This window comes from Corvus hawaiiensis, chromosome 3, assembly GCF_020740725.1.
Source record: "Corvus hawaiiensis isolate bCorHaw1 chromosome 3, bCorHaw1.pri.cur, whole genome shotgun sequence".
NCBI classification, from domain to species: domain Eukaryota; kingdom Metazoa; phylum Chordata; class Aves; order Passeriformes; family Corvidae; genus Corvus; species Corvus hawaiiensis.
In genome coordinates this window covers 12,100,903-12,113,265 of record NC_063215.1, presented here as the reverse complement: position 1 = coordinate 12,113,265, position 12,363 = coordinate 12,100,903, and the positions used below count along the sequence as shown (strand labels likewise).

The 12,363-nt window shown below is 36.5% G+C and overlaps 1 long non-coding RNA gene across 2 annotated transcripts in view; it reads left to right on the top strand.

The window, feature by feature from the left end:
* LOC125322306 overlaps positions 1–12,363 on the top strand; it is an 80,768-nt gene that overhangs the window by 26,264 nt on the left and 42,141 nt on the right. For both annotated transcript variants that reach the window (XR_007201940.1, XR_007201939.1), the window contains one exon: positions 3,149–3,358. This is a non-coding gene — a long non-coding RNA (uncharacterized LOC125322306). The remainder of the gene's footprint in view (positions 1–3,148; positions 3,359–12,363) is intronic.

Below are 12,363 nucleotides of genomic sequence, written 5' to 3'. Positions count from 1 at the left end.
TATATGCAGCAGCCAATACAATAATGAAGGACTCCATTAATTATTTTTCCAATCTAATTAGGGAACACAAATATTTATTTTATCAGAAAAATTGCAGGATAAGAAACATAGGTCGATTGAAAACACTGTAGATTAATTACTTTGACTTTAGAAGGGCATCTGGCTCAATAGGCTACCAGCAAACCAACAGTCCACTGTGAAACTGATGCTGGTTATTCTTGTTGGATTTGCTGTAGGCCCAATGCTGTATCACCACTTTAGTTCATAGAGAAGTATGCACATAAAATCTAAAGTTTTTATATAAGAAGACACTGATCTCTGTCAGAGGACTTGCTGTTGGGTCTGAGAGGATAGGTGAGGACAGGTTGGTGCTACAGTCCTGGATCTGCCACCCACCACTGTCATTCCACTATGGAAGGAACAGCCCCATTGCAAATGCTCATGTACATCAGCATTTGGATAAATTAGAATGTATTCACATAAACATATGTTGGAGGACTGGGTTGTGATCTGCCAAATATTCCTTATGAATGGCTTGTTAAGAAGCAAATATGGAGGGCTAAAATACATAGCCTTTTTCAGTATGAATTAAGAAATTTCTGTAGATGTCAGCTAGCAAAACCTTGCAGCTGAGTTTATCTAAAGATAAGACTGATCAAGATTTTCTTCTTAGTCCACCTTAATGATGTAAGCTGAATATATTCCCATGAATATTTTTGAAATTTCAACCAAGAAGCAATTGACATGTTTAAAATTAAATTTACAAAATTATATTCTATTCTTCATATATATATATATATATATATATATGTCAGTCAAGATGAATTTAATAAATCCCTATTGCCTTCTTTAGGAAAAGCTATATAATATTACACTGTGTTGGTTTGCCTTAGGTATGTCATTCACTGCTGACACAAAAATATAGCTGGATTTGCCCAATTTATAAATCTCTACATTGGCAAACTGGGTTTCGACATTTTGCAACTTTGAGCACTCGAACATTTAACAGTGCTACTTCATTAATGGAATTTTTAAATCCTCATCAATCACGATATCAATGACAATTTTAATTACATAAATCGTAAAACTGTAAGTACTAGTGGTTGTTTCTCAGATTTCTGAAGACAGAAGAACTGATGAATATCTGCCTCAAGCACATAATTGCAATATTGTATCTACATCATAGACTTTTGAAAGATGCTCAGTTTTGATTTAAAACTACAACAAAAGGTTTAGGGCTAGTTTGTGCAATTAATTGTCTTTGATTAAACTTTTATGTTTCAATATGAATCTGAATCCCTGCAGCTTCATTTTTCAAACATTAGGTTTGATTACAGCTTTTTCCGTTGGAGTATTAACCATTATTATAAATCTCCCTTTCTTGAGATGCTATGTCACCCGGTTCACTCAATAGCAATAATTTTCAATCCCTTATATAAAAGTCCCCTTCATGTTTACAAACTATAGAACTTGAAAATGCAGTGCAGCAAAAGCTGACTATTTTTTTTTTGAAGAGGCTGAAAATCCTTGATTACTCAATTACATTGTATTTTCAAAAACATCTTACAAATCATAAATGATTCATGATAAAAGAATATAAAAAGTAGGAAAATAGCAAGACTTTACTTGCCAAGGTACCAGCGCAGATCACCCACTAACAACAGAAGAACAGTTTAATTTAAAATCGGAAAATGTCTAGATAAAATTAAAGGAGTTGTTGATTCTTTATTCTGATGCAAGGGTCAGACCAGGAACAACTTCCAACAGGGGATGGAGTGACTCTCCAATTATCAGGGATTCAAGTCATCTACCTCTGTATTTAACTCATCTTGCTTTGTGTATTTTATTATGATATATATTTTCTTATGGAGGGTATTTTCACTTGTTTTGTCTATAAATTTTGTATGTTTTATATCTCTCAGTTTCAGAGAAAAATAAATGACAAAACTGGGTTTTGTTGTTCCTGATCCCTTGACATACAGAAGATATAATCCATTTTGCATGTCTGTCCTGGGTTGGTTCCTGAGCCTAGGAAAAAAGTAAAGTAAATCTCTAAATATAATATTATACAGAAATCTTTCATGAAGCACAATATTTATTTCATTTTGAAGCAATGGGACACTAAGTCTTTACAGTACAACTGAACAGTACAATTGATGTACGTCAGGTTGAATTAAGGATAAAAAAAGGAACTGTTGCTGTTCTATTGTCAGCATGTCTAGTGGTTCTCCACACTGTGGCCAACTCTGACCTGATGGTTTCCTTTCATATGTGAATTTACCTGACATCTATAAATGCTGACCCCTGCAGCAGTGAGGGCTCCTGTTTAACTGGATGGGGGTTTATTGTCACCAAAACTTACAATAGTAGGCTTTGCCATTTTTCTTCCTTACTTTTAGATTTGAGAAAACAACTGTATCATTACTAGCCTTTTACTTGCTGAGGAAGAAAAAATTTGTTATTTTAGCTTCAGGTTCAAAACCAGCAGACACAGCTCTTTTAAGTGCATCTTCCACTGCACTTTTAAGTGCACTCCTTCCTGACTTTGAGGCACATATAACTTCACAGCAAGATGCAAGGAAAGCAGAAAGAAGCAAATGGCTAAAAGCCCAGAAAGTCAGAAAAAAACACCCAAAATTTTCATTGCCTGCCTATTTTATAAATATCCACTGGGCAGTTGATACATTTTCCAGACATTAAATTATCTTCTATTTGGTTTTATATTTATCTCTAAATGAGACAAATCAGTTAGGGTTATGGCATTATCAAAAGGAACCTGTGTCAGAGTGCCATCTCTGTTACTGGAAAGGTTACTAATTTTTTACCTGTTTTCCTTGTGTGAAAATACATGGAATGACTGGTTGTAACTGCTAGACAGCAATGGGGAAATATTAGGAGGGCTGTGAAAGTGCATAATATCAACTTTTTCTCTATATTATTGCAATTTCCTCTAATTTAAAGTAAAAAATGGTCAGACTGCTCTTTTAGAATGAAATATGTCTATAGTGCACAAAGGAGTGTTGCTCCGACAAGATGAAAGCAACCACACTCTGACATCCACACAGGGCCATGGTGCTGGAAATAGTTTTTACAAATTTTCCTTGGATGTACCACCATGATATTACAAGTCTTTTTTTACTTTTCCCAGAACCAGCTGTGCTGTAACTCTCTTGAAGTCTCTGGACTGCACACATTTCTGCGATGTCTGCAGCTGAGACTCCACAAGCAGAGACTGCTGAAGTTTGAAGATAACAGTAAAAGCCTGACACACAGGTTTTAGGATTGGTTGGTTGGTTCCCTCTTTAAAAACTGGAACATCTAAAATATTAAATATAAGTGCTTTCCAAGATATTTCCAGGTAAGTGCAAAAACTGATTTAAATTTGAAGCAAAAGTCCAGAAAAAAGTGAAAGGCAAAATGTTAAATAAATATTTCTGCTTTTGTCACTTTTTGTCAAGCTAGACACATATATTATACCTCACATTGAGGTATTCTAGTAAAAGAACCTCAAACTGAAAAATTACCATGTGTTCTTCTCTAACAGGTCAGTGCTGCCAGACATGAGTTTATACACCCAGTCATTGCCCTTGCAGGCTGTTTTTGTTCAGCCTGTCTACATAGCTCATTCTTTCTTTTGAAGGCCATTCAGCAAAGAAACTTGTACAGCTCTTCTGCCTGGCTGTGGTGGCATATCATTGCAAAGGACACATTTTTCCAGAAGTATGTGAGCCAGCTACTTCCTAAACATCTGGATGCCCAAAGATGTTGCATGTAAACGTGCCAATGACTGTGAGGTAAAGCACAAGGCAAACCTTATGAGCCCCAGGCAAGTGGTCACAGCAATATTATTGAATATTAATAATATTAAACTATAGGAGAGCATCCAAAGGAGGGCAACGAGGGAGGGGAAGCATCTGGAGAGGAAGCCATATGAGGTGGTTCAGCCTGGAGAAGAGGAGACTGAGGGGATACCTCACTGCAGTTACAACTTCCTTGTGAGGGGAAGAGGAGGGGCAGGGACTGATCTCTGCTCTGTGGTGACCAGGGACAGGACCAAAAGAAACAGCATGAAGCTGAGTCAGGAGAGGTTTAGGTTGGATGTCAGGAAGAAGTTCTTCACCCAGAGGGTGGTTGGGCACTGCAACAGGCTCCTCAGGGCAGTGGTCACAGCACCAGGCCAAAAGAGCTCAAGAAGTGTTTGGACAATGCTCTCAGTCACATGGTGTGACTCTTGGTGTGTCCTGTGCAGGACCATAGTTTGAACTTCATGATCCTAGTGGGTCAAACTTCAATGATGCTTCTGTGTCCTTTCCAGCTCAGGATATTTTATGACCCTATGCAGTTTAATTGGAGTGTGTTGGTATTCTCCAGAGTTAGTATAAATCTTCTGTAAAGAAAGGCAAATAAATGTGCAGCAGGTGCACAAGAATAAAAAGTTCCTTTGCTGTGCCTCTAGCAGTATCAGAAACTCTCCAGTACTGATGATTCTGCACAAAATTCAGGTGATGAGTGATAAGAGTAAAGCTGCCTGAGTGAGCAGAGGAGATGGCAGTGGGCTGGCATGACAAGAAATCCAACAAACACAAAGGCATATTGAAAGGAAATGCCAAGGAGTTCATTAAGAGCAATTCTACAGCCCCACTGGCATTTAGAAGATATGGAAAGCTCCTTTATTCATCAGGGCCGAAACACAGTTGTGCTAGTCATCTGTACAGGGTCCTCTATACTTTGGTGTTTTCAATGACTTAAATTGTGCGACACTGAATTATATTTCATGCACTTGGTCATTTGGATCCATTTGTTCAAATACTGTCCTGGCTTATATGATAGACTTTCTTTTTAACAGGGAATAGCATTGGAGTTATGTTGTTCAAAATAATGGTAATACAAAGAGACCATTTATGTCCTTTCCTTTTGAAATTTATTCTTTTATGTAGAGTACAGTGCTGAAGGATCAAATATGATGTAAACGTATAGAAAAGATGTGAGGTCTGTGTCCATCTCTGCCACAGTGTTTCTGCACCACCTGGGGAGGTTACATATTATAATTCTCAACATGGTAATGTAATTTATAGTCTTTGCTGTTTCCTGAGCTGGAGCAGGGCATCACAAGATCTGAAGCTGAATTTGTACTTTATAGACACTCAGGGATTCAGTTCTGCATGTCTGATCTGCTCCATTTGAAAATGGGAGGTGTTACTTTTCCAAAGGCAGTAAGAGATTAAATGCTTCAGCACTAAGGAGCAGAAAGGGAAACAACATTTTTTTTCTAATATAAATGCTTCTATAAAATTAGCATCTCTAGTGTTTTGTATACCAAATGCAGACTGTTAGATTTTCTCCCATGTAATGATTATGAATTATTGTTATCTGAAAAAAAAGTGCATTGATGTAAAATAATTCAAAGACCCTTGCTGTGAAAAAGTCTAGTACTTGGCTTGTTAACTTTCTCTGGAATTAGCATCTCTAAAGTATATTACTGTATGAGGTAGTAAAGACAGTCCTAACTGTTCTGTTTAGGCTCAGAATCTTGCATGAAAAATGTGAGGTAGAAATCTCTGGGTCTGATTCAATGGCTACTCTCTTTCAGAGTCTATTTCAGCCTGTTTTTCTAGAAAGGAATTTAAACAGGAGCACTTGTTAAGCAACACAGAAAATCTTGGCTATCATTAATGTAAATGGACCTGTTTGTACATTGAAATGAAACACCCAAAATTTAAAAAGGAAATTCACATTTGAAGACTCTAAATATAATAATGATACCTTCAGCAGTATCTCCATAGTTAACATTTCTGTCCGGATGGCCCAGATTTGCTAATCTTTTTACCTTCAAGGTGTGAGTTTGGCAGAAATAATATTTAACTATCAAGTGGAAAGACTGTGCATTACAGGTTATGACTTGCACTTGATTTCTTAAGGGTGTTACAGCCTTGGAGCCTTGGAACTCAGAATAAGAATAGAGTAAGTCTAGAAAGTAAATTTGGCATCAATACCAGTTACTGAATTTTGTGCATAGTAGTAATCAAAGTACTGGCCAGTTTTGCATAGATTTTTTAAAGGGCAAAGTAGCCATGCACTCAAAATAATAATAACAATGATAACAAAACCAACAACAATAATAATATCATTCCAGTCTGATAATTTAACTTGAAATCATTACTTGTCAGCATAGTTATTTCACAGCCTTTTTGATTTCATATTCTGCTTCATATGAATATTTCTGGTGAATGTACTTCTCTTGGCTACCATTTGTGCGAGTCATTCAATTAGCAAAAACTGTTTCACATGCAGTTTTTCTCAGTGCCAGTACATGTTTTCAACTCCAATTTTGTGTTTGAGAGTTTTTGAAAGTGCTGCCAGAGCTCTGTATAAAATATTTAATCACTGAGAGTATAAAAATAAAATTGATTCTCTGTTGGTCTGTTATTAGCATTAATGCTCCTGAGCTAAAAGGAGATACTATGGGACATATTTTCACAGTGAGCTAGATGGTGTTTTAATCTTGCAGTCACTCTGAGTCTAACTGGAGACAAGTGGCTAAAGCTCTACCTTCTACTTTGAAAACATTATGTTCTCTCCATTCAGAAACGCCTAACAAAGCCCTAAATTCATCCTGTTATAGTTTGCCAGCTGAACTTTGCAACATGGAAGACAACATGGGCTGTAAAGCCAGCGCATTAATTTAGCTAAGCTCACATGGATTTCAGGTAGTTTAAGATCATACAATGCATGATTACAGTATTATGTAGCAAAGATTTTACACCAGAAAACACCACAATGGCCATCTATTCTGACCTATCTTTTTCCTGACCACAGCATTTCAGACATATTTGCAGTGGAGAGATGATTACTTCATCTTGCAGAAGAATAGCTGATTCTGGGGAAGATGGTATTTTGTTCAAAAACTTGATTTATATTTTACAAAGTGGATAATTAAAAATGAAGCCTGTATAAGATGATACATAAGAGGAATATGATTTTAAACAGATTACTGTATAGCCAAAATCGGCAAGATTTTGCATTGGTAACGATTATGCATTGATTTGTCAGATGCAACATTATGACACTATGCCTCTAACACTGGTCCCTGGCAGACAGCATGGAATATGGCTCTGTTCCAAGAAGGTGGTTCTTATGTTCTTAACATTAAAAAATGCCTTAAAATCAGACATTTGGATGAAGAATGCTTCCTGTCCTGTGGAACAATTTCTAGAAACATGTTGGTGCAACATTTGCCAATCTTTGAAATCTGTGACTGAAATTTTTAAAATTACTTTACAAGGGAGACCATGTCCTGTACATTATTGTTAGACTTATGCCATCTGTTTCTCATGGAAGCCATCTGAGAGGTATAAAGCCAGATTTAAATAATTTAAATCTCAAATGTGTAAAAAATTACTTGTATTTTTAAATCTAACATACTTTATAGGAGAAAGTTTCACGAAGGATGTCTGGACTTCAGGCGGCTCTCTTGAAAGCTGTTTCTTGCATGGGTGAAGTTACAGCATTTCAGGGAGTGGGTATCCAGAGCCAGCCCTACAGCTGCCAGCTCCAGCTGTAGGCATACCTGAAGCCGTTTTCTGTTCAAGTTACAAAGCATTATATACTTTTCTTTGCAGAGTATCTTAATACATAACAACCAATAAGCACCATACACAATACCTTTACATTTGCCTATAGCCTATCATAACTACTACCATCACCATATTATAGTCATTGTTATCCAATCACAAGAGTAAGTAAGTTACAATTTAAGCTTACAATGGAAAATGCTCAGATTTCTCTTTTTCTTCCTACTTCGACATTTCTTGTTTGCCTGCCATATCTCTCTATTTGGTAAAGACATGTTTTCTATTTACTTATGCTCTTGAGACTTATTTACTTGGTGAAAAAACATGTCTTTGTTTGTAGTCACATACCTTTGTCCTACTCCTAAAAATCTCCTTCCAACTCATCTCCAACCTTTGCCTTCTCAGTTACTCATCGATCAGTGTTTCAGCAAAACATCTTTTACTCTATATCAAAACTTGCTTTCATTTCTATCTCATCCCCAGTTTCTACATTCAGAGATCTTTCTGCCAAGCCTACATACCTGTGAAACTTTCTTACCAAACTTTCATCCTCCCCAACAATACTTGTTTTCAAAAACCTGATTCAACAACCCAACTTCATGGACTAGATGTGTCTAGTAACACGACATTCATTTATCCAAGTCTGCTGAGACCTCTTCTACCTGTCCTAGAAAACTCACATTTGATTTAGTTGGCTGAAAAATTCACTGCAGGGTTCTACCTTTAAAACAACATAGATATACTGTTCCCAACTTTTATATCATAAACTATGATTTAAAGCACTTATCCTGAAGAAAAGAGACCAGTTGAATTCCCTTTTTGACCTTGAAAGGATTCAAACCTAGAACACTTCCATGGCTGGTAACAATCCTAACCAAAAGCCTATTGTTTGGGTCAGGAGAACCATTTATACAGTTATAGCCCAAATCTTATGATCAAGGTCTGCAACAAAGTACAAGGTGTGCTTGGAGCTTCCTGTTCTGGCTCTCAATGTAAGTGGGCGGCGAGGCTGCATTCCAGAACAGTTGGTTACTTCACAGCTGTCCTATTGCAATCTGATGTCCCACTGTGAAGTAACACAATTTTTTCTTCTCTGTCACATATGAGTAATTCTTTTTGCTGTACAACTGACCATTTTTAGTGAGAGCAAGGCAAGATAATCCTCTCTGGTTTTTTTTTCATTCCAGAATGACCTGAGGGAAGTCTAGTCTTTAATAGACAGAGAGTTGGGCCTTTGAGTTTTTTCAGGGCTAAAAAAAGATATTAGACTCACCAATTTTCTTTTCAAGCAAATGATCTAAGAAATAATTAGTATATATTCAAACATGATAGCCAACACTTCTTAAAAAAAGCAAGGATTTTCTCATCCTTATGCTCCATTACTACCTGATAGAAGAGAACAGATTCCAGTTTTTTCCCAGTTCCCATGTTTTTTTTGAATGGCTGGAGTATCTTGGACAGTATTTGTCAGGCACCTCAACCTTTGCAAAAATGAACCACATCTGTAATAGAACACAAAACATGGCGCTGAATTGCTGCCGGACTTCATGGCAAAACTGTGGGCAGTCTAAACTCATGTGCTTCCCAAACAATGTTTGGTCACTGCTGAGGGGTGAGGAGGGACCCAGGAGCATCCAAAAGAAAGTAGACTGGATGCAATTACTCTGCTTTGGTAAGGAGGGAGTAAGTACAGTTGCCTGAACACAAGCCACTCAGTGCCTTAGATGGATGGAGTTGCCACCTGTCCTGTTTTCCTGTTATGGAAATGCAGGTGGGTGTCTACACTGGGCAGCTGATTTCTTGCAAGATGGCCAAGATTCATAATTCCAGGAATGTAATTTTTGTTAGTCTGTGGCCTTTGGTATGTCTAGCACAAGTTCAGCACAGTGAACAGCTCTGTCCTATGAGTGAGGATGATCTTGAAAGGTGACTGAAAGGCCTTGTGCCTTTGTGTATCATTCAACATTGCTGTTGACAAAAATCCTTGCTCAAGTCCTTTTATGTTGAGAAATGATGATTAGCACCAATTATCTGAAACTGGTGGATTTATGTACTGATTAAAGCACTTCTCAGTATATCTCTAATGAAAGCCTGCTTCAGCAAATTGACTAAAGCAATCTTTTCAAGCTTCCTAAGGCTTTACAATGAAAAAACAAACAAACAAAAATCAATTAGTTTTAACCCTCACTGGAAGTTCTTTTATCTAAAAAATTGTTTACTGTCAGCAAGTAATCTATGCAGTAATAAACAGATAGTTCCTTACTAAATATATTTCAAAGCAGTTTGTGTATACTCAATTTATCAATTCCATAAAGACACAATGCTTTCATAAAATATGCACACAAATACATTCTTAGGAATATATATGATTTTTGACTTCACAGAGGTCAAAACTGAGACTAACTTGATGAAAATGGTTTATTTTTAATGAAAAATATGCAATATGCAAATATGTGTATAAACAAATAGTTTGGAAAGTAAGGGAAACAATTAAGACTTGCTTTGATGTGAAAAACACGATATGCATTTTATCTCCTAGACAAACTACATATGATTGACAGTCTTTGAAGCTCTAGAATAGCCAGAGCACAATTTGTAGCTATTCTGCCAGCCACCAAGTGCTTTCACACAGAGATGCTAGAATGCCTGGCTACATATTCCTGTGCTACAAATGGAGTGGGCAACCGTGTCCTGCACTTGGCAAACCCAACAGATGAGGTGGATCACACAGTAAAGGAAGACTAAGATCTCCATTAGAAAAGGAATTCTGCTCCCACTGATTTGAAATGTTTAATTTGGACGATGTATTTTGACTTTATAATTTTGAATAAAAATTTACATTACTGCTATATATACATAATTTAAAAATGTATAATTTTTCATCTAAAACCCCCTCACAAATGAGTTTCAAAGATAAACAAGAGATGGAAATTTTTTACTTTTCTTGTCAAATGCTGAAATAAACATTTCCATTAAAACACATTCCCATTTGAAATCTGGCAGGACTCTACTTTGGTTAAAGAAATACTGCACCAAATGAATGATCATTTAGATGCCAGCATCTAGCTCATTTAAATGCTCAGATCTAGTTAAATTCTAGTGGTATAAACTGTCCATCTTCATTCAATCATAAAGTAAAAATAATTCCCTATGTCTCATTAAGAATTGAAAGTTTATAGGAAGGGGATTTTTCTTAATCTTTTCTATTTTGTATCTCTTAAAGATCAGGAGGGATGCATTATTTCATTTTAGAAAAATAAAATAAAGGGAGAGTTGCCAGCTCAAAGCTTATGGTTAACAGGAACACTTCTTTCACAGTGCAGATGCACAGCAACAAATACAGTGATAATATTCCCCTCTCTGAACTTTATTGAATTATGTTTCAAAATTCTAATAAACAGAGGTTGTCTTCATTCTAACTTTTCATGTGAGAATATAATACAAAAATAAATTTTTTTTGTGAACCTGCATCCTAACTTGCTGTTCTCCTCTAAGAATGTATGTAAGTTCCTACTCATAAAGCAAAAATAACCTTGAGCATTGTCGCTATAGTGACCTCAGTTTCTTCCATTAAGGTTTTTAAGAAATTCAATTAACACCGATCCACACATTCTAATTTTGTAGTGCTATAGGATGCATAAGATACATTAGTATTACACCCCCCCCCCCCCCAATATTAATAAAATAATATATGGAGGACTTATTGTCGGGCTGCCTAACAGAATTCAGAGTTTGTGATTTCCAGCTTTAAATCACACATGAGTTCTCATTTAATAAGCTTCAAGTCCCTGTTCAGTTTTGATAAATAGACCATTACCCCAACCATGTTTCGGGATCCCAGCAGACTTTTTAAGAGGCTACGAGAGCCATCTTGTCTGCACAAATGTTCCTCATATCCATGCTATTCACATGAGCCAGTGCCTAGCACTTAGGAATGACACCATCTAAAGAGACTTTATTATGTTTATACTTATTAGAAATTTGCAGCCAGTGATGCTATCTTAAGAGGTTTAATTATGTTTGCATTCATTAGAGTTCCGCAAAGCCAGCTCTTCTCCAATTACTAGCAATTTACAGCTTTTATTATTATTTTTCATCTAGAGGTCTGTCTCATCAAGGTCAAAGCCCTTGCAGAGTCATATTGTTTAGCCAGGTCCCTAGAGGTGTCTGTAGATGAACATTTGAATAAGTTCTGTAGCCCAGGAGAAAGCAGGGCCAGTTTTTTAACCCCTGAGATTTTCTCCTAAGTGCGAACAATAATGTTTTAATGTTGCTTAGATGTGAATAGTTTCTACGGAAAATATTTTCATCTTTAATGCTGCTAAACAACAAATAATCAGAACATGATACTGCACAGTGTTGCTACATATCCTTTCAACTTTCTTCATGATTGCCAATTATTTTTACAGTTACATAACTGTACTTCAGGACAAAACTTACAAGCCTGAAACCCTATGATTCTGTAATAGCTTCAGTGTGTGCCATCTCTCCAGTAATCCCCTTCTCCCTCCCACTTGTGATGTGAGAACACCTGGATCAGGCAGAGAAATTGTTCAGAGGAACAGAGAGTTATGCAATCCAGTAACTTTCCTCAGGACACCAGTCTGTCCTCATTTTGGGGACTGCTGTGCTGACTAGAACAGTAACAGTAATAATCATTAACTATGTACGTTAATTTGCAGTAGATGAGAAAGAAAAGTAGAAAGAAGAAAGATTAAAAGAAGAAAGTTTTAAAAATTTGTCAAAATTTTGATTTTCTATGTTCTGAGTGTGTTTGGCCAGAACTAGCATT